Source organism: Rhea americana, unplaced genomic scaffold, assembly GCF_003343005.1.
Source record: "Rhea americana isolate MKP2758 unplaced genomic scaffold, rheAme1 scaffold_3, whole genome shotgun sequence".
NCBI lineage: Eukaryota > Metazoa > Chordata > Aves > Rheiformes > Rheidae > Rhea > Rhea americana.
Genome location: NW_028186423.1, coordinates 2,845,599 through 2,868,222, shown reverse-complemented (window position 1 = coordinate 2,868,222; position 22,624 = coordinate 2,845,599).

Below are 22,624 nucleotides of genomic sequence, written 5' to 3'. Positions count from 1 at the left end.
GTATCATCATGAGCTCATGTGCTTGAATCCTGGGCAAGAATAAGGAGTAATTGTTTCTGATTCATGATTACAGGTAGAATCCATAGGTTTACTCAGGAATGGAGTGCATCCCCGAGGCAGAAAGAACTAATTGCTAGGACAGGATGGCCAAGATTAATCTCATGTATCTTTAAGTACTGTTTGGAAACAAACAAGTTAGGAGACTAATTCAAGTCTATAATTCATGAAAAGAGATCTTTCAGAAGCCAAAAATTCATTATATTWTCTTCTTAAACTTTCATCCAGAATATCCATGCTAAGGACTTTAAAGAGTGCAGAGTCAGTGGTTACTGAAGTATCCTGAAAGGCAACTGAAAATTTTATGACAAAGGCTGAAGTGGTTGATTATACCTCTGTAGTGACTTGTGGACAAATAAGTTGAAGAYTGCTTTTTTGAGAATTTTCTTTTTCAGGAATTGGAAACCAGGGAAATAAAAGATGTCCTCAATTTCACTACCTTATTGTGTAAATTCACATAGTATTTCTTCATCTTTGCTTTTACAAACTTAACACATCTTTTAAAAAGCCATCACAGCAAACCAAGAAAGAATTCAAGTAAAATTTCTCTAYTCAGATATGCTACTGAACGGCGTTCTACCCCTGAAAAGAGAATAAATAAGATATAAAACTTGTTAATCCTTTTGCTTAATGCATTGCTGAGAATGTTTAAATTAATAGAGAATACAGTATGAAAACTATTAATAAAATAACAATACAAAGAGAAAATGTGATTAAGTGCTGATAATGGATGGGAGAATATGTTTGTGCATGTTAAGTCAAAGGAGATGGCTAAACTATAAAGTTTACTTGTAACTTACTAGCTCTGAGAAACTATAAGGTTTACTTGTAACTTACTAGYTCTGAGAAACGTCTGGGTAACAGTGTCCACATTCAGTACATACTCATCCCATCCAATTTATCTTTGATTATTCTTTGAATGTGTCCCTGCTTATATTACCACTTAACAACCTACTATAAGATTTATGTGATAGAATTTTGCTGGAATTCTTCTGACATATTTTTGTCCTCTCTGAAAAGATATTCTCTCCAGCCCATGCTGTGATATTAATCATCTGCTCTTAAAACAGATATTATTATTTTTTTTTATTTTGCATCTAGACATCTAAACCCTATTACTTCAAACAATAATGAGCAAAAGAGGCATCTAGGATCAAATATAGTAATGTAAATCAAAGGAGAGAAAGTAAAGGAMGAAGTGCTCAAGATTGTCTTGAAGAATCCCTTAGAACTGCTGCCAAAAAAGCCCTAGGAAAAAAAATATTTTGATAACACAAAGTCCAGATAAGCAACGTGCCATCACAGAAAATTACCGAGGGAAACTGTTGTGGTTTCTGAACAAAAATAAAATATAAATTATGTCTAGCCAAAAAGGTTTTATGTGTTGTTCTACTATTCTCCTCAATATCTAGTTTCATAACAACTTAATTTTGGACATGTTAATAAAGAAACCTGGTATAAGTAATGCAATTTAGTTGGGCACCGCTCCTTGAAAAAAGAGGTCTAATCATAATGTGTAATCCTGATGCAGTATAAGCAGGAGTGTAATTGGGTTTTGTTTATCCAATATATATGCCAATATGTGGATGATASAACAGTCTATTGTGTTTGCTGGTAGGTAAATTTCTCATTCAGTGAGGAGATAGCTCTTCTCAAAAAGCAAACACAGAACTTAATTGATAGTGAATGTTTAATTCATTTTCATAAAAATCGATAGTGTTCCTCAAGGGGATGAAGGTGAATTAATCCATTTATCTAGATCTTTAAAGCTGATGCATAGTAAACATGAGACGTTTAACAAAGGTTAAAGAGTGCTTGTTGAGAGGCCTTCAAGATAGCAACATCATTTTGATTTGTTTGATTTCTTAACACCATGAGGATTATTTATATTAAATTATCACTGTATCATTCCASTGCAGAGTAGGTGCTTCCTAGTGTTGTTTTACTATTACTAGATATTTATCACTTATGTAAATCATAGCACAGACAACAGCATCAAAAAGGAAAACAAGCCTAGATTGTAGAAGAATATTATTAAAATTAATTGTTTGGAAAAAAAAAAAAAAAAAAAAAAAAAAAAAAAAAAAAGTAGAAAGAATAGACTGGATACTAAGTGCCAGTAATAGTCTAAACAAATAGAAATCCAAAATATAGTAACCACTTTTACAAACTTCTTTTTGGACCTGAGGATTTTTCAGTCTCAATAGCAATTCAAAGTATGAGGGACAGGAGAAAGGGTAAAAGCTTAAGAAGCAAARTGCTTTCATACTGGTCCATTATTATTGATTTGTTTTTCTGTTCCTTCCTTTGATTATTTCATCATATGCTTTTCTTTTTTTCTTCAACCATTGCCCATTTACTGCCTGCTACAAATAATAAAATATAAAGAAACAAAACCCAACTGTACAAGTAATGAAACAAACAAAGATTCAAAAAAAATCACTTTGGGGGTGGATTTAAAAGTACAATAAATTTWAATGTATTAAGACCCTTGTTTTGCAAATCTCTTTGCGCATATATGAATCCACACACAAGTAACCATAAGATTACTCCAAGGCATGCCTTGGATTTTTTCATTGATATAATTACTACAGAAATATTATTAGATTATGATTAGAATGCTCTTGGTGAGAGTGCACAGTTGAAGACATAATAAAGGATATGATTTCTCTTAACATTTGGAATAATTCAAAAGTAAACCAAACACCTCAGCCACTAACATTTATTTAGTAAGAAATATTGTTTGATCTGTTTGTTTGCCTTCTTTTGAAGTATGAATGAAACAATTTATTATTGATGATCAGGCAGGTCTCAACTGCTAACAAAACTACTAAGTGTACATTGCTTTTCTAAATTTAGCTTACTCCTCTCTAAAACTGGCAAAGAATAGGCAGAAATACAGGGTCAGTTGCACATGTAAAACATATTCCCTCACCTCAAACACAAGCTCAAACTAAGAATTCGACTTCATTGGTCTATATTTGACAATGAACATTTTCAGCTATGAAAAAATTATATTAGAAGATATAAATTAAAGCACAGCTTGTCTCTGATCATGGCTAAGAATTGCCAGATATCTTAGGTATAAGGGGACTTAACTGCATAAGCTGCAAATCCAATGAAAAGTGGTGTAACTATTAATCCTTTGTAGAACTTGGTAGTCAAGAACAGAGAAACGTACATGAGTTCTGTTCATCTATCCAATACTGCAAATTTGAGCAAGTTTCTAATCCTTTGCAGTCAGTTGTGTAAAATGGGGATCATGCCATTTAGTCTGGTTTATGATAATGTATTATTTTAATGAAACATAATGGGAAGTCAGTAAGATAAGCATAGATTGCAAGTTCTTACACGAAGTCAAGGTCTGACTTTTAGCATGCAGCTACTATAATAACATGAGACAAGTGACAATGTGAATTAAGAGCATATTAGCTACACACTGTGTCACTGTTTGCAAATATAGAAAGTTACAGACAGATCCTACTGTTTAATAAAGGTGATACAGGTTATCCATCTCTACTCATATATCAGCTACCTCATATCTTTAAAGGGTAAAGAATGTGTCTAGAAGYTATAACTGAGCTATAGTGTTTGTTAACATACTCTCTATTTAGACTGACTGCACAGATAGCTCTGTCCACTCTTCTATTCACAGTACTGGCCTTGGTTTATGTGTTGTTTACCACTGCAGTAAAATGAACTGTATGTGGTTTTGTTAGATTATTTTATTATGCTTTGCCTTTATTTTTTTTAATAAGAGACACTATTGTTCCAGATGTTTCAGAGAAGGAAAAAAAAAAAAAAAAAAAAAAAAAAGGAGAGAGAGAGAGAATATTTAATTAGCTCTGGCCCTAAATAATAAACAAGATATCATATTTAAGAACAGAGTGGTAGATTGCACAAAATGATGTTTTCATTTTTAAATATATGAGAAGTCAACTCATCTTCCGTTAGACTGCTGGAAAAATATGGGCTTATTTGTTCCTCTGAATCTTTATAATGATGCTAATGCTTTGGGTGTTATAATGAAACATTCTTTCCCAGAGGTTTCAACTATAAGCTCATTATCAGCCACCACATGATAAACCGTTTTGGTATGAACACATAAATATGCTCTAATCATATATCTGTTAAAAAATTGTTCCTCAATGTATAGAAATTAGGAGTGGATACATGAACTATAAAGATGCAAAGGTTACCTCTACACTGCATACCCATATAGAGACATTCAAGTTAGCCCTAAACAAGCTGGTTCTGGACTTAGAAGCAATRCTGTTGTGCCAGTATGATGCTGTGCCAGAGCTAATTAATCATGCTAGARGGCTATCCTGATGCCAAGACCCGAGTGTATATCTCTATGTGATGCTACACTGTTCTTTATGGATATATATACCAGGTTGTTTAGACAACCCTAACATTAGACATGCATTGTGTGGTGTAGGAATACCCAAAGATCCTGATTTACAATGCAAAACCCAATAACATTTGATATATTAATGCAGCATTTAATGTTTAATCCTGTACTGTTATGAAAACTAATTACATTTTCAAAACCTAATTATATGGCAACAGAATTTCACAGCCTCTGAGATTAAGATGGTTCCAACACTACTTCAGAGAAAAAGGTTGGTACTATTCCAGATTAGAGTTTTTGAGTTAATTTCCAAAGGTATGTTTATGCTGCAGTTCAAAGGTACAACTGAAGTTCTTGTAAACAAGCGAGAAAATGTCAAAGTAGCTAACCGTAATCCTGCTGGAAGTCTGGCCGTGACAGCATAGATTCCAAAGCGAGTGTGCTGTGAGATAGTGGCTAAGTACTCAGAGCGTAATGTCTGATGGGTTGCAGTCCTAAACTGCAGAAGATATACTTGTTCAAGGAAATTAAGATGACAGGGCAGTTACTACAGTTTATTGCTATTAATGTCTGAACTGACTGGTTTCAAGAGACTAGTTACTTGCCTACATAACCTACAGTTGTGCTATTAAACAGCAAGACACACACTGAGTTTATGATTTTATTTTTATGCCTTAATCATAAAATTAGCTCTGGTCTTGAAGATATACTACATTTTTCTATTTCAGACTTCTTTCTATCGCTGAAAAGAACACAGACGCAGATCTCTACCACTGCAATAGTAAYGAGGACATGTGATTAAAATTAAGGAAAACTAGGAAATTAATAAGGTGATATATGCTATATGCTATCTAAGAGTGACAAAAATAATCCAGATCCTTTGCATAGTGGAGCCATCTAGAGCTTTGTTTCATATTGTCCAGTTGTCTTGCTGTGGTAGTCTGCATAACTTAGAGCTTCAATGAGCAAATTTTACCCAATTCTATGTCTGACTAAATACCAATATTTGTATAGATTTCAATCAAGTAGAATGTGTTTTAAGTAGCCTACTCACAGTACTAAATATGCAATAACTACTGCATATAATAATAAGGTTTTTGGTCTTTCAAATTAGACTCATTGCAGAGAATGATACAAACAGTCAYCTTGAAAAGTGACATGTCTTTAATTTCTAATTGAAGTAAGAAAATTATCACTTAAACTATTCAGATCAAAAGTCTTGGTAAAAATGTTTTTATTAGAAGTTTCTGATTTTATTTTCTGTTTCTTATTTTTATCTCCTCCACAGTTCATAAAAATAATACAAAAATTCAAATTTCAAATCTACTGTACATTATTTAATTTACATTTGATAAAATCACTCCGGAGTGTTTAAATGCTATCTGGCTCTTCTTTAAGAAGCAGACCAATTTGTTTTAATCTCTTGATAGACTATTATTTTGTTCTTATGATGATTTCCCTAATGCTAGAGAACATAAATGCAGGAGCTGGTAGCTTRTTTTGATACACATCATGATCTATTAAAAAAAATGTATCCCTAGCTAGTGTTATACGAAATACATAGACTACATAACCAGGAAATAAATGTGGAACTTTTCTCTATGATGACGACTCTTCATTTCCAAGCAGTTCTGCTGTCGCAGTTGGCTTCCCTGTGGTTTTTAAATCAATATTGATCTAGGAACTTTGTAGGAACCCATGCTGACAACTCTGCAATCACTGTCTTTTCTTTTTAATTCCATTGAACAAGTGGAACTTCAGCAATTTAAAATTGCATGTGAACAGCCCCATCACAACTAATAGGTCTTCAGGACATGTTGGCATCTCTGTAGAAGCACCTTAGATCCTAATCTTAATGTCTCTGACTATTCAKTGATGTAGTGGTAATTATGTAGGTCAGTGCATATCTTACATCAGTAGAATAGAAAAAATGTGATGGTCTAGTGTGAAGGGAAGCAAGACATTACAATGATTCACAAAAGAATATATAGATCAAATACACTTCAGTAGAGAAATATACATCAAGTAGAAACATATTTGTATGCACCATGTAGCATGTAATGAGCACATTTATTGGCTTGTTTGTAGACAATATAGAGTTAAAGGATTAAAATAATCTAATGGAAGGGAAAGATGGGCATTTTAGACTACTCTGCTTCAATAACATTTTTCTTTCTTGGGTGGAGGGGAGCACGCTCTTCTAATTAGAGGTGAATAGGAAATAATTTTCCTATTCTACAGAATGTATGAAGATTTAAACATTCATGTTTCAAGTAAGAATGACAAGAACCTTGAAAATTTAAGGTGATTCCTCTCTCTCCAAAAAGGATAGCTTGATTAATCAAACAGTATTGTCTAATATTAAAAAAAATATATTTTATTTCCTTTTTGTTTTTTATGTATTGATTATAATTAATATTTTAAATGAAGACTTTCTTCAAATTAACATTTTTTTCACTTTACTAAACATTAAAATGAGATGTTTCAACAATTTTGAAGTATCCTTTAAAATATTTTTGAAACAGAACATTCTTTTAAACATTTCCTTCCCCCAAAATCATTTCAATTTCAGTAAGTGAATATATGTTGGAAGGAGGGAGATGGGAAGCTTCCTTCCAAAAACTGMTAACTTTTCTAAATTTATTTCCAAAAGCACTACTAATCTACATGTCTGCAGTGTGTGAAAGGACATTTTCAGAAGCAGGTGAAAAACGACTTTGTGATTAAGGCACCGGACCGTGCCTCAGCAGACTGGTGAATGCATGAGCTTTGTCACAGGTTTCCAGTGTGATCTTGTGTAATTTACTTACTCTCTGTCTCAGCCTCCTCTCCTCTGTGAATGAAACAAGACTACATCGCAGARGCATTGCAAGTATGAACCTGCTACCATCGATCTGCTATGGTGATGAAGGTTCTGTAAGTACCCACATAAAAATAGTGATGGCACTTGGACTGCAGTTCATTCAACAATTAATAGAAAGCTATATTTCTTTGCATATAAGTAGAGTAGAACTCTTCAAAACAGTTACTCCTTATTGTAATAAATTATTGATTATAGTATCCACTCTTATCTTTAAAATGAAATAGTCTGCAAATTTGTCCTTTATGTTCTTATCTCACCCACTAAGCAACATTTTCAAGGAAAGTTTTTAATGTATTCRTATTTGTGTTTCTTCTGAATTTAGAACAAATACTGAGGTCTCTATAAGCACAATCAATGCCATTGTGAGATTCAGGCGGTTGAAGCACCTCTTGGTATTTTAGTACTAATCAACCTCTGTCAGAATTTAAAGTTCCCAAAAGGTCAGTTTTATAGAAGCAGTATTGACAGAATYTTGTCCTACCATTACACTGGTGCTTCTTAAGACTTCTAGAAGTATGCTACTGCTTCCACATAGGATGCTTAGGCTGAGATCCGAAAACAGACATAGGYACCTAATAAAAGACAGAGAAAGCATCTATGCACCAACATCTGAATATTAATATTAATGATCTATGCTCTAGTTAAGGTTAAGAAAGRAAGGATAATATCATTACTGCAGAAGTAAGTAACCTGGATGTCTGAATTATACAATTAAAAGCTAGTCCATGCATGTCTAATGAGATGACACTGTTTTAGATTAATCTTTAGTAAAACACAATGTAAAGCCAGAATGGTTATGTTTGCAGAAAATTTTCGTTCTTTCGAAAACATACAGGGGAGAAATCAAGAAAGCAAGAAAACAAGAAAACAAAGAAAGAAAAGAAGGAAAGAAGGAAGAAATGAATACTCTTGTCTGCAGAATCTCCTACGCTGAACAGAAAACGAGTTTGAAAACTGTAAGTCCATAAAACTTACTGATTTTTACTCAACTTTGGTTTTATGTCAAGCATGGCATGCCAGAAGCTTCTACAGAATAACCTCATTATTTATTAATTTTCTTGCAGRGTATTTAATTAATGAACAAAATGAACCTCTTTTAAAATGTGGCTTCATATTTTCTTGTTGACATGAAGAGGAAAGTTAGATGATGAAAATAAAAGTATATGTAAGTAAATACTATTACAAAAGTCCAGGAAGCCCTCAATCTTTTTGAGCATTTATGGTATTTGATTTCTCTTTAAAATCAGTAACATTTTACATTTTAAGTCTAGTATAACTGTTGAATATATTTTTGGCATTCTAACAAACAACTTATTTTTCTCTGTTAATATATTTTATGTTCAAATGACTAATTTGTCTTCTTAATTTTCTAGATTTTGTGTGTCTGCTTTTGAAACTACCTTTCATTAAGGTAGTTTTGTCGAATAATTAGCAATTTTCCTCATGTCAGGGTAACTATAACCTTCATATTTTATTGTTTTATTCTGATTTGATTTATTCTGATTTGATTTATTCCCTCTCAAAAGAAATATTTTACTGACTACAGAATAGGAATTAATATTATGAGAGATATATGTGGTTAGCAGTATACGTACATATATATAAAGTTATAAGGTTATTTGTTAACAGAAATAACTTGGCTCTCAACGTTAGAAGCTTTCKCCCTACTCCTTCCCACTCTATGCCTTTAATTTGTCTAGACTGTCATAAACTCCATTAGGAAAGTCAGGCATTTTCTAAGGTGGAAACCAGACTCCTATATCTCATTTACTTCATGCCCTGTCAGGTGCCCACTAAATAGTTACATATGTGTGGCCGTTCCCATGATCTTGAAAAATGATGAAGTAGAACAAGGATAGAAAAAGTGATTTTAGTTGCTCTGTTACACTCTGACTTTGGTGGCATACATCAGCATCTGAAATAATACATTATGCCAGCAAAAGTCACCATCAAGGACTGGTTGTAACCCATGGGCAACGACACAATAMAAAGGCATAAACTCCTCCACGGTCTAAACTAGTCATGCACTTTCTTGCATTGAGACTTTGTTATTTGTTTCAGCTCCTATCATTTGTACATACATGTGCAATACAATTTGAAAGTTATGGCCTACTGTTTTAGATGTATCATACAGAAGTCTAGTTTCCTCTATTTGACCTAATTATACTTGTTCAAATAATTTTTTTTTGTATTTTATAATGCATAATACTACTTTGAAATCCTTTTAAATAAAATTAAATGCTTTACCAAGGATTAAGAAAAAGATGGTAGTTATTTTTCATTCCATACATAAATATTTCTTGCTTCTGAATTGCTGATAGAGCACAACAAGCACATAATATGTGCTCAAGGTTTTGTGAGAAATGAAGAAGGCTTCCCAGGAAAACTGACTTTTCCTTTAAGTGGTATAAAAGAAAATGGAATAGTTGGTGAACATTTGATTCAGCCTCTTCATACTCCCAGATAGCCTAGTAATATTTTTTAAATTGAGTTATAGTCTCTATCTCTCACTCCTTCACATCTAAATAGAGTAATAAGTGAGACATGAATTAAAAAGCACAGAAATTCAACTCTCAAAATCAAGCCTAGTATTGCAGTGCAGTTTAAGACTCAGAAATCTATGTAGCACACCAGCCTTGTAACAAGGGGAAAGAAAAGAAGGGACAACAAAAAGAAAAGTAAAGTCAGGTAACAAGACACTTAGCAAAGTAGATTCCCTGTTTAAGAGTCCTCAGATCTGCACATTATTTTTTTTTTTTATTTTATTTTATTTAATGTAATAATATATAACATAAATCACATAGTAACAGAAACACAGAATGGTTGAGGTTGGAAGGGGACCTCTGGAAATCATCTTGTCCAACACATGTACCTAAAGCATCTTGTCCAAGCAGACTAYGCCTAGAGCACGTTGTCTAGGATTATGTCCAGATGGCTTTTGAATATATCCAGGAGGCTCCAATACCTCTCTGGCACACCTGTACCAGTGCTCTCTTACCCTCACAGTAAATAAGTTTTTCTTCATATTTAGACAGAACTTCCCGTGTTTCAGTTTGTACCCACTGCCTCTCGTCTTGTTACTTGGCACCACTGAGAAGAGTGTGACTCCATCCTCTTGACATCTTCCCTTAAGATATTTGTATATTTTGGTAAAATCCCCACTCAGTCTTCTCTTCCCTTGGCTAAATAGGCTTAGCTCTCACAGACTTTCCTCAAAAAAGAGATACTTCARTTCCTGAATTATCTTAATAACCATGTCTTTCTTGTCCTGGGAAGCCCAGAACTGGACACAGMACTCCAGATGAGGCCTCMCCAGGGCTGAGGAGAGGGGCAGSATCACCTCCCTCCACCTGCTGCCAACACTCTTCCTAATGCACCCCAAGAGACCATTGGCCTTCCTGGCCACAAGGGCACATTGCTGGCTCATGGTCAACTTGTCATCCACCAGCACTCCCAGGTCCTTCTCTGTAGAGCTGCTCTCCAGAAGGTCAGTYCCCAGCTTGTACTAGTGCCTAGGGTTATTTCTGCCTAGGTGCAGGACTTGGCTTTGTTAAACTTCATGAGGTTCCTCTCCACTCAGCTCCCCAAGTCTCTTTGAATGGCAGTACAGCTTTCTGATGTGTTAGCTTCTCCTCCGATCTTGGTATCATCAGCAAACTTGCTKAGGAGGCACTCTGTCCCCTCATCCAGGTCAATGATGAAAAAGGTGAACAGGATGGGACTCAGTACGGAGCCCTGGGGGATGCCACTAGCYAYAGGCCTCCAACTAGACTSCACACCACTGATGACAACCTTCTGATCTCTGTCTTTCAGCCACTTCTCAATCCTCCTCACTGTCCACTCATCTAACCCACACTTCCTGAGCTTCTCTAGGAAGATGTTATGGGAGACAGTGTCAAAAGCCCTGCTGAAGTCAAGGTACACAACGCCCACTGCTCTCCCTTAATCTACCCAACCAGTTATTCCACCAGAGAAGGCTGTCAGGTTGGTTAAGCAGGATTTCCCSTTGATGAATCCATGTTGACTACCCTTGATCACGTTYTTATCCTCCATATGTCTGGAGGTGACATCCAGAATAAGTTGTTCCATCACTTTTCTGGGGATGGAGGTGACTTCGGACTCTTCAGAGACCTAATTGATGGAGTCTCATGGATAAAGGCCCTAGAAGGAAGGGGGGTCCGGGAGAGCTGGCTACTATTCAAACATCACTTCCTCCAAGCTCAAGAGCGGTGCATCCCTATGAGTAAGAAGTCCAGCAAAGGGGGCAGGAGACCTGCATGRGTGAGCAAGGAGCTCTTGGCCGAATTCAGATAGAAGAAGAAAATACACGGARTGTGGAAAAGGGGACAGGCTACTTGGGAGGATTATAGGCATGAAGTCAGAGTCTGAAGCAAATAAGGCATTCGGTAACTCTGCCTGCTCYGAATCATTTATCACCAGGGTTCCTGCCTCATTCAGTACTGGGTCTCCATTCTTGTTAGTCTTCCTTTTGTTACCAATGTATTTGAGGAAGCCAAAAAGGAATATCATTCCTGTTACTACAGGTAAATATGATCACTCATTGTTTAATAAATCTTATAGAAGTCACTCACCATTAAGAAATTCGTTGGAGGCCTAGCAAAAGGAGTCCTTCTGCCATTTAGGGTCCCAGTATTTCCCCTAATATTTAGGATACATATCTGCCCTGATTCAACATGGGAACCATCTGCAGAAAGTACTACAAGATTATTCCCTTATAATCTCAAGAAAACTTTTGCTTTAGAGAGGCTGATGTGACCCACAGACAACAAAAAAAGCAGACATCATAAAATYTTAGCTACATAAATGGTGACATTTATGACTGTGGTTAATGTATTTCATCAGGCATAAACATTAAACCCATCTCTAGATCTCAGCATTTTTCAGTTTCCATAGATTCCAAAATGAAGCCTGTTATCAAACATTTTTTTTTTAAAAGTCTTTCTTGCAAATATAGCAAATTATCTGTAACAATCAAAGTTGGACACATTTGCATGGTTTYCCTACTGAAATTATTTACTCAATAAAATCCACAAACTCATAACTAAGGGCTATCATACTTAAATTCTCTTCATTACACATCGCATTTTACAGCCCGAAAAAARTATTTTCAGCTGAATCTGCATATAACTACATACATTGCTGGTCAAGTTGATCTGGGGAAAAAAATGTATGTACATACATATATTCATATGCATATACATGTAYGTACATATAGACATTCCCTGTGGGTGCTTAGCTAATATAGTTATCCAAAGCCTACTTTCCACTGGAAGAAGACATCCTTAATATCCTATCTTATCAATGTTAAGGAATTCTCATCGACTTTAGCTGTGCATTTTTCTCACAGTACATGCCCTCTTTGCTCTTTTTCCTACTCCCATTAGGCTCTACTATCTTGTCAAATCACTTCTTTTTTTTCRTTGTTCCTCTAGGTTCTGTCTTCTTTATTCTATCCCCTGACCTTTAACTCTAGATTCTTTTCTACYTCAAATGGGAATCCTAACTAACTGCACTCAGAGTTTTTCTTCATGCTTTTCTCTCTCATCTCCTGAGAGAAAACATGACATCATAGTATTCAGCAGGATTCAGTCAGTGACTCAGATAGTTCTCTGTGAGAACATGCTCTCTAATTTTAGGTCATTTAATTCAATGAAAACGGTTACTGTCGAATGTAACTTTTTTTAATTATTTTTCTAACTAAAGCTTTATTAGTTAGTTCTCAGTGAAATGCACTCTAAAAATATGATTTTCCAAATGCTTTTCTACTTTTTAATTATACTTTGTCTATGTTAAATTATTTTACATTATTGAAGAAATCTTATTAGTTCAGAGATTCAAATAAAATACAGATAGCAAATACTTGACCTGCCAACAAAATTAAAGTYGTAGATGCATTTTGAATATAAAATTTTACATTTTTGCATTCAAAAAACACAGTTTCAATTTTGTTATTGGTCATATATTGCTTTAATTGCAATTAAYTTTCTATAGACCAGGGACGAAGAATGTATAGTTTCTGTCTTCCATTTGATCGTTCCTAACCTGCATCTCAGATATGTACAATCAGCAGTTTGTTACCAATAAACAAGGATCTCTTCACTGAAAAACTGTGCAAATAACTTTAACCAACAAATAACAGGTACATAACTTCTTACGCACACAAAGAGGACAGAAATCACAAAATAAATTTTTCATCCTGAATGGTTCCTCAATCCCAGTGATACTTCATTTTAAGCATCATAAATCTACCCTTTCTCGCTGTTAGGCTCTGACCAGTTGCTCTGTACAAACCTTGCATACACAAGGACTTTCCTTGTTTAGAAATGTCCCTGAATGCACTGCCCTCCAGTACCTCAGACAACGTTTGAAATTCATGAAATCTAAAGTTACTGATGGACTAGAAAAAACTCATTAGTCAAAAGTAGCCAGTCTGGTGCATGACAAAGGAACTTATGTTATGGATCTAAGTTGATTTTCTTTGAATAGCTCTGTGATGGGTCGCTGTTGGTCCTGAGAATTGGAAGTGCTACCATTTTTTTTTTCTGGAACTGTTTTTTTGTCCAAAGAGAATTAGATGTCAAATCCTTACGTTATTAGAATGATCATAKTTTTTATACTGTATATGATTAGCCAGGTTTCACTACGGCAACAACATGATTAATWTTAGGTAATGTAAGAGGTCTGTTTACATACATTATATATATTTTTCTATACAGAATAAACTATCAAGGTCCTGAGGGTACYACCAGCCTGCCCCATTCCTGCCCCCTCTGGGCTCCCCCTCACTGCCCAGCTCCGGCCCCATCTCGGCGCAGCCCGGGGCTGTCAGTCACTGCCCCATGATGCCACAGTGGCATCAACTCCAACCTGGTTCAATTTTACATTCCCCTCTCATAACAGGGAATATATTCAAAATCTAGGAAAGAAAAGTCTGTCCCTCGATCGTGGTAAAGTTCTTCAGGAAAATTTACAAATGATATAAATTACTTTTGACAATATTGTTACCCTAATTTCCCAGCCTRCATCCACCCTTTTTGGTAACATTATCTTCTTGACATTGCACAAAGTCAGAATCTCGTCTCTTAAAAAGTTCAGCTATTCTCTATATATCCATATGCATAGCATGGAAGAAGAGAAGTGGACTCTGTTTTCAGATGAGAAAAAATGTACCTGTACCTGTAAAATGGCAGTTTTAGTATGCAGACCCCCAGCACGCTGTTGATGTGAATTCTTAACAGACACAGAAAAAGAACAAAGTCTATTCCAGAGGAGTGACTGCTAGACAGTCCTCTGACAGTGAGAGCTTACAATGCAGTTAAGAAAAGGTTACATTTCTCCAAGATATTCAATACCTAAAAGTAAACATAAATAAATATGTATATTATTTTACAGCGTGGGAAGGACTGGTGAAAGGAAGATTGAAAGGAAGTCTATGAATAACCCAGTAAGAAATATTCACTAAATCTACCTCTCTTTCTTTGAAGAACTGTAATATATAGCAAAAAATACCTATGAACCGAACGGAGAAATATGTTAGCAAGTCTTCACAGACTCGTAGAAGAACTATTAATTTAAAAACTGCTTTTAAAATTTGTTTTACCTTGTTTGGTGAGAGGGACAGAAWTTTAAAGTGAATGAGCATGCCAAGAGCAGACTGCATGGATTTTGGGAGGAAGTATACAAAAGAAAAAAAATGTGAAGCCAGGTGCTGTGAACAACAGAGGATACTAACTGCGGTGACAGTCTCTATGAATAGTTTATGAACAGTTATTAAAAAAAAAAAAAAAAACATTAATTTTAGAGCACATTATTTTCCAGTACATGGTGATAGAACTACCCAATAAGACCAGAAAAGCATGGAAAAACCTGTGAAGAACAGCCAGCCAGCTATATCTTCTCCTGYCAGGTCTCCAGTAGCCTGTTCTCTCTGAGGACACGCTGTAAGGATGATGCAGTCAACCAGATGTGCTTTGTGTTGAAGATGCACAGAGAGAGAAGTCATATCTAATTGTTTGATGCTTTGWACAAAAATGGCAATAAGCCTTATGRTCCGGCAGCTTTTTGTGCAGCATGGTAGGAGTAACTACTAATAACAGGAGCTCTTTTCATCATATGGAGGTCTGATCAATTTATTTACCTAAACCAAGTCCAACCAAACCAATAGAAAGTAGAGCTCTTCCTATGTTTTGATTTCTTTCTTTTTTGTTTTTCTTTTTTTTTTTTTTCCGCTAAACATATCTGATAAAAACATAACCTGTTCCAGAGTGCAAACTAGAACCTAGGTAACATCTCTTGAATGAATTCCCCCTATATTGCTATCCAAGTTGCTTTACAATTGCTATCCTTCCTGCCCTCTTTTTAACATTATCCAGTATACCCATCACACTGTGACACAGCTTTGACTAGAAGAGTCAATATACATACTCCTTATCCCTACTTAAGGTCTATTTCTGGTYCGCTAGGAGTAAGAGTTTTAAATGCTTTAAAGATTTAATGGAAATCATTAGTTAGCAGAGGGAAAGGAAGAAAACTGATGCATTTGCATTTCTTTCACTGAGTGATATAAGTCAAGAAGTGACCAGCAAACACCTAATCTCTGCTGTGTTCCCATGGATCTGTTTATATACATGAAATCTCTCTGCCCAGATTTCCCATTTGTAAATTTGTGAGTGCAATGCTCTGTGTTTCACAAATATGAAGGGCAGCTTCATTAAAAGGGAAACTTAAATGGAGGCAGTAGGAGTTCTATAGGTGTCTCAAATTATTATATATATATATATATATATATATATATATATACACAAAATATACAGATCTCTTTCCATATGACACATGAGGCCATGGAGTTAAAAAAGGAAAGTAGCAAGGAAAGGACAGAAACAAACAGGATGCAGCATGTGAACAAAAGAAATTCTGATTCAGAAAGGAAAAGATTTCAAAAAAACTAGATGTCCATGTTAGGCTAGCCCTATGGCAGAACTGTATGTTAGTGATATTTGCATGACAGAAAATCAACCCTGACATTGACCTTTTCAGCACTGAAACCACAACCTTTTCATAAGGGTAAATTTTACTTGAAATAAAGATTTAAATAAGGATTTAATATTTGAAACGCATCTGCAACACTTTTTTTTTTTTTTTTTGGTTACTACACAAACTAGCCATGACAAACAAAGGGGATTTCCGTTTTTCACTTGCTTCAGTTTCATCCTTCCTTAAAAAGAGTATAGAATCAATGAAGTCATACAATTTTATCCTATTTTTTTCAAAATTCTTCTAGTATCGGCAGAGAACTAGATAACAGTTTCCAATAGTTAGTTACCATTCATGCCTACTCTTAACTGTTATAGTTTTTGTATCTTGTCATATAAAGATCAAAAGTTTTACCTTTTTCTTATCACCTAAGAGAGCACAGTTGCACAAAGGTCACGGGAAAAGCAGGAACTATAAAATAACAGATACAGAAAAAAAAYGCAGAATCTCAGAATCTTCTCTGTATGTGCAGTGCACTGGTAGCACTATCACTGCAAGGATAGTGAAACATTGACTGCGCAGCCAGTATTTTTGTTGCAGAGCTTATTGAGAAAGAATAAGCATTCTTTCTTAAGGTGAGGCTGTGATATCACAAGATAGGAAGGGCTGTTCCTCTGCARTCCCTTCATTCTTCTTTCCTTTGCTTCTTCCCCGCAACCTTTTCAAAGTTTTGCGTTATGAGAAAATGTATTTCCAGCCAAGACAGTCAGGGCAAGGCTCCTTGAAGAGCTTACAAACACAGTCGGTGCAGGTTCATTCCCRTTGCTCACACAGCCATGCTCTGAAGCTCAAGAAGAGGGAAAGTAAATGGCAAATAGCTCAAGAGATACAACTTTGGACTCCAGCTGAGACAACACTGTCTCAAACGGTTGATATGACAAGTTGATTCGTTGAWGACATGCAGTATTAGGCTTGAAAGAGACAAACAAAATAATGCCAAGCCTGCTGAACCTTTTCTAAAAGCATAATTACTCCTCTGACTTTGTTTAGACTTTTCTATAGAAGTGTCAGTCAAATCACTTTTACAGGGTTAGCTGGGTTTAAACATGTTCGGGTCAATGAGTGGAAAAATCACTTTTGGAAGTCCTTAGCTGGTATTCCTTGGAGACACGAAAAATAAGTCTGTCCATGTCGCATAGTCATACACTTGCATCTAAACTCCTTAAAGCTGGTCACCTGGGGTTAGTTGGTGCTTCATATTTAAAGATTTGTTTTCAGTAGAATGAAATAGCAGAATGCAATATAAACTGACTTTCTGTGGAACAATTTTCTTTCTTTTTTCTTTTCCTTTCTCTTTTTTTTTTTTTTTAACTTAACCAGGTTTAACCAGGAAAGAGATATGGTAAATTTTACTTTCAGTTTTATGTAATTGATTGACTCCAATTACAGTTAGCGACTAAATCATCCATGCCATTTGAATGTTTGTTTCTTTGGATGAAATTCTTCTTGCCTAATTTTAGACTTCAGAAAACTGAAGACTTCCAAAAGGTGACTCATCCCATCTTAAGATAGATCACATGAAACACACTTCAGACRTGATTATTCTTCTCCACTGACTATAAGCAGATATTAGGATAACTTGGTCAAACTTTAATGTCTAACTTTAATATTTCTAAAACTAGGTCACATGAATACCATCTACAATATCAAAAGATGCACAATACCAAACATCTTTTTTATCAATCAAAACAAAATTCATATTGCAACAGCATACATGAAACTTTCCTTCACTTCATTAGAATCAGGGCACTGTGGATCCAGCTGTCAATCCTACCTTTGATCATTACCTTCTACCTTTACTTAATGGTAGGTGTCTTTTACTGTATTTTATTAACTCCTGTGAATCAACATCTTCCTCTTCTCCTCCCTTTTCTTCATTTTCAGTCATTACTTTGCTGAATTTCTACAGGACACTATAATTTCTCCTTATACTTCTATCACATCGCTGTGAGTCTACCTGTTTGTCCTGCCTATATCAAACTCCTTGTTCTTTTCAACTTTTTCCAGAGTCCTTTTTTACTTCTTCTATTAATTTAATCTGTGTTTCTCAGTCACAATACTCAACTGGAAAGTGATGCAAGTAACTTCATAGAAGAATTCTCTATTTTATCATGTGTATTGTTGGCAGGGAACAGCTTTAGGTATTGTGTGAAACAAATTTTTCAGTGGAAGCTGAGAAGTGGAACCTACCACTGCATGTGAAAACTTCAAAAAACTAAGTTATGCTGCAGTCCTAAGTTTAAGTGTATAGTAATTTAAACAGTATCTATATTTAGGGCTTCACTAGAACAATTCTGTACAAGAGGACAAGAGTTCCAGAGTAGGGTTTCTTGAGTTTACAGATTTTTAGCTGAGAGAATAATATTGCCAACTATTTAGTATGTAAATTTCAATTCTATTTCACATGACATAAAAAGAATCTGTAGCAGCTTTGATTTTTTGAAATATTATTGAAATTTACCTTTTTTTCAGTTACTATCTTGCAGAACATCCTATTTCCACACTAGGACTTTTCTACTGAAAAAAAAAAAAAATATATGGAATAGTCACTTTGTTTGTGCTGCAGCTCACACCTTCTGTATACCAAAAGCATTCCTCTGTCACTTGAAAGAGAATGGAATTCTGCTTCAGCACATGTTGATAACTATGGGATTCTGGAGGAATGGAGAGTGCTCAAAACCTGTGAGAGCCATAGTACTTGAGTTCAAATATAAGACATTTTTGTATTAGATAGAAAAAGGATATTAGCAACAATACACATAGAGAGCGATGCTTTGATGAAAGGAGCAATATACCCATTTTACTGAATTTGTAGTGGATGATAGTAATGATAAATCTAGCCTGTGATCATCTAGAAACTCAATTAACGCAAAAACAATAATTTCAGTGAAAATACAGTTTCTGTTTTCCAAGGGCCTTCAGGTTAAATGTTGTCAATACCTGGGAATATTTGTTAAGTGAGAAGGTTTTGTGAGCTAGTATTCATTGTCGTATTTTAATTATAGATTCCTTTGAATATACATTTGTCTTTCCTTACAGGCTTGTCTTTACAAAAAAATTTAACATAAAATAGAATCTTCCCTGGCATAGAAATAGAAACAACACAAGTTTCTATACAAATAGAATCATTACACAGCCAATCAAATGTGACAGTAATCATACGCTTTCTTTGCTGCACAAAAATCCTACTTCAGTGTCCCAAGGTTTCATTAGTACATCAGCCTGGTGGATCTAGCCAAGTACTTTTATAGAAAAACACCCTTAATTTTTATGTCAATTAAAAGAGTATTTTCTTTATACATTTATGAAGTTGGAATATTTTCCAAGTCTACTGCTAGGACTTTGATATAAWAAATGCATATTTCTCTTTTAATAACATGCTTTTTGATATTCAAAGGACTTTTTTGTTGACCGACTATAGAATACGATACTTTTAAGTTCTTTTTATACTTCTCCRATTTCTATCACATCCTTGTAAGTCTACATGTCTGTCCCATCTCCAACAAATTCCTTGTTCTTTTCACTTTTTTACGGGGTCATTTCTTATTTACTACAATGCTTTTCCAAGTCTTTCATATGTTTTTCCTCCTTTTATGAATAGCATGACACTATTTCTCTCTTATGCTGCCTGGACATATGAGTTACTTCAGTAAACTTTTACTTTCTGAAAAGCTCACTATACTGAAGTATTTTCGTGTTCTACTCATTCGAATATACTCTTATTTTTAAAATTATTGCTGAGTGGATATTTACAAAGCAATAATTTTGACACTTCAAAAACTACCTAATAATTATACTTAAAAAAAAAGAACAAACAAGCATAGTTCTATTTCATGCAAAGATTTGRCTAGATTTTAATTCAATTTCAAATGACATTTGAGCAAATTCCCTTTCTTGTCATATTCTTACAGGGATTTAAAGTTGTAGCTGCAAACTAAGCAAAGTTGATTTAGCTGAATTCCACTTTAACACTAGAATAAAATTCAAAGGCTAAWATATGTGAATCATAAAGCAAGGAAGAAATAACAATGGAAAACTGAAATGTCACAGTAAAATTAGCYAAAAAGCTGCTGCTTTTTTTATTCCTACTCCTGGAAAAGCTGAAGAGAAAAAAAAAAGAGCAAAAAAMTAAAAYCAGGTCTTTAAAATCTTAGCCCTATAAAATCTAGCTAGAAAACAGGTAAAATAATCTCAAGACTTTTTTATGGAATTTGAATATTCTTCATGAAAGTTACCCATGAATTTGCCCACTTTCATTAACAACTTTTACTAAGCACTTTTTTYYTTTTTTTTTATGAGATTTAGCTCTGAATTTGAATCATGTGKTAGCTAACTAAAACAATTCCTTGATTTAAAAGGAGACAGAAAAGGTTTTCTATTATCTATAATTGCATATTTAATTGCAAGGATCACTGATATTTTTTCTATTGATATTGATCACTGTCAGAAGCAGAACATTGGTTACTTGGGCTACTCCTCTGCCTAATATATGAGAAYATAATTTTATGCAGCATCATTTGTTAAAAGCATTTCAGTATCATTCTTTCTGCTACCTTTGCTTCCTTTAAATGTATTTTTCAGGGATTTTACAGTTCATTTTTAATTGCTCACTGATACAAAGTTATTCTTGCACTAGAATCACCATTATCAAAACTTCTGATGCCAAAAACTTTCTRTCTTTGTCTACAAGCTGTCCCAATTTCATTTTATTTTCTTTTTTTCTATTTCTTTCCTTTTTTTGTACACAGTCTTATACTTTCTATAAGTCTCATCTATAAGTCTTTCCTCATCTCTTTAGCTTAGTGTGTTGATAAACTTCAGTTTTCAGACAAAAGCATTGTTAAATATCTGCTACATATTAGTAATTTTTATTTGCTTTGTTCTTTTGTTTCTCAAAGTCCCATTGTCATTATTCTTTTACCATATCTCTAAAGTATCTTTTCTTCTGAGGATTAGGGCAAATACTAATCCAGCTTGGGTATTGAAAATGACCTACAATATCAGTTTGGAAGGTTTCCAGCTGTAGAAAAATCTCTTCCTTCTATTCTCTACACATTTCTTTTCAGAACACTACGTGTCATAAAAGAGGCCTTTGATCCACCAGTTAGAGCTGTATTTTTAGTTTGCTGGCTGATTTTGTAGATAATTTCAGCATTTGTTCTCTTATTTCTTATTTTTCCCACATACTATACAACATCTGGTAGGTACATATAAAAATATCTAGTTAATCTCTCTAGGTCGGAGATGTGTTCTCACAACTGGTTGACTTTACAGGAAACTAGTCTTCAATTTTGTCATAAAACTTTCAAATATTTGTAGTAAAAAGGAATTTTGTAGAGATTCACTATATAAAATACCCTGAAGTGTCTTCTACTATTTGTTTGTCAAATGAGCAAAAATTATTTTATTATAGCCCTAAATTTTCAGTTTGTATTAATTCATGTCTTCATATAGCCATAAGTGTATATGTGTGGTGTATAAGTGTGTAAGTGTACTATGTAATTGTTTAAGAAAAAAAAAGGGGGTGTTCTAGTCTCATTTGTGGAGATTTTGCTTAGGTGACAAGTATTCAGCTGATGTTTTCTACTAAAATGATAAATATTATTACTGCTATTGTCTAACATAGATTTAGATCAGCAGCTTTCAGGCAACATTGTCTCTAGCAATTCACTAATAGCATATATAATACTCATAGTACTCCTCCAATGAGATTTAACTTTGATATCCAGGCCTTAGGCTGCCTCTGCATAACCTCAAACTTAAATATCTCTTTTCTTTCATTCYTGAGGAAATTCTTTTACTACAAGAATAAATTTGTGTTTATTTTTATTTTTAATTCACGATGCACTATTCCTAATCATCTAAGAATCCTGTTACAGTAGTGACTAGAAACCACATGGTTCAAACAAGGATAAACAAAAGATCACTTGCAGGACAGTATCTCCATCAGGAAACAGATGAGCAATGAAGGTTTTTACTTGTAATTTATCTTCCTTTCTTTTTTCTTTCTTTTTTTTTCCCCACCCTGTATTAAGGTGGCTGTTCTATGTTCAACCCTTTTTGTGAACCATATCAACTCTTGGTCTCATTAGTCTACTAGAAATAAGTTTTTCAGGTTAATTATTCACTATGTAAATGTTTTCTATATTACAAATTAGCCCARAAGCTTTTGATCTTCATCTCAATCTATTCTCTGTCCAAAGACTTTGGTAGTTTAGTTTCCTTTCTCTGTTGATAATGTTATCAGCACTGAACCTGTCATTTCACATGGCATAGCTAAGCCTCTCTTAGCCTGT